Here is a 1,094-nt window from a genome sequence, read left to right on the forward strand (position 1 = left end):
CGACGAGGCGTCGACTATTCTCAACCCCTCCTTGATGTTTAGCGATCGGTCTGATATACTGGGTAAGCATAGTCGTACAATGATAATAAAATAAAAATAAACCGCGTTAATAAACAGAAATTATGAAATAACCCAAACAGCTGTGTACCGGCAAGCCAGAGCAAACGATGACGACGGAGCGATAGCGGGTCCATCGTATCACCACCATCGTCAGCAGGAAGATGACCTCGTATAGCCCGAGAATCAGCTGGGGGTGTATCCGATGGATGCTCGACAGGAGGAGGAGGAGGAGGGGGAACGTCTAAACGAGGAGCGATTAGAAGCTAGATGCTTCGGCCTATGGTTTCAAGAGCTGATGGAGTGTGATTCAGGTAAAGAAATAATAACGTCTTCTCTCTCTTTCTCCCTCACTCGCGCGCTTTCTCTCTCTTTATCTCTAGCCCTTGCGGTATATACAGGATATGTTTAAAAAGGCTTTATTATATTTACCACAGGGTACTCGTCAGCTGACTCGTCAGCTATCTCGTTATAGGCGTACCGCGATTAGTACGAGGTACACTAAAGTTACAATATGCCTTTTTATCGGCGATCTCTACTCTATAACTCACGCCTTTATTTGATTACAGATATACAAACGGGCGGGGGAAGAACACGCAATACACAGGGGAACGAGGCTTTCGGGGATGTGCAACCCCCGGGAGGGCGGATCATCATCATGCACGATACAGCCCGTTATTTCAAACGTTTTCAACTACGTGGTCGGGAGATAACATTGCGTATCCGCCAGCCTCACGCTGGCACAAACGTGACAACATGGCTTGAAGGAGCATTCCGCGATCTTCTGACGCATCTCACGAGTCACTGTGAGGGTGGTGACTACGCGGGGATCTCGTTCTCCGCGAGCTGCTTAGCGCACGGCCCCGTGTGGCTTTCATTCCGTCCTGTCCGCGCCTATACATTTGTAGATATCTGGCAATTAATAACAAATATAGCTCAAAGTGCAGCGTCTCTGGATATTAATGATTCTTTCCATATAAAAGTATGTATCGTTAAAGGTTTGGAGGGTAGGGGGCGAAAAGGTTTGACACACGAGG

General features: G+C 47.7%; 1 long non-coding RNA gene across 1 annotated transcript; it reads left to right on the forward strand.

The window, feature by feature from the left end:
- The first annotated feature begins 301 nt into the window (after positions 1 to 301).
- LOC122411217 (uncharacterized) lies at positions 302 to 863 on the forward strand. The gene is made up of 3 exons (XR_006261119.1): positions 302 to 371; positions 495 to 553; positions 627 to 863. It is a non-coding gene; the product is annotated as an uncharacterized lncRNA (long non-coding RNA).
- Positions 864 to 1,094: the final 231 nt, after the last annotated feature.

The sequence above is a fragment of the Venturia canescens genome, chromosome 5, assembly GCF_019457755.1.
Source record: "Venturia canescens isolate UGA chromosome 5, ASM1945775v1, whole genome shotgun sequence".
NCBI lineage: Eukaryota > Metazoa > Arthropoda > Insecta > Hymenoptera > Ichneumonidae > Venturia > Venturia canescens.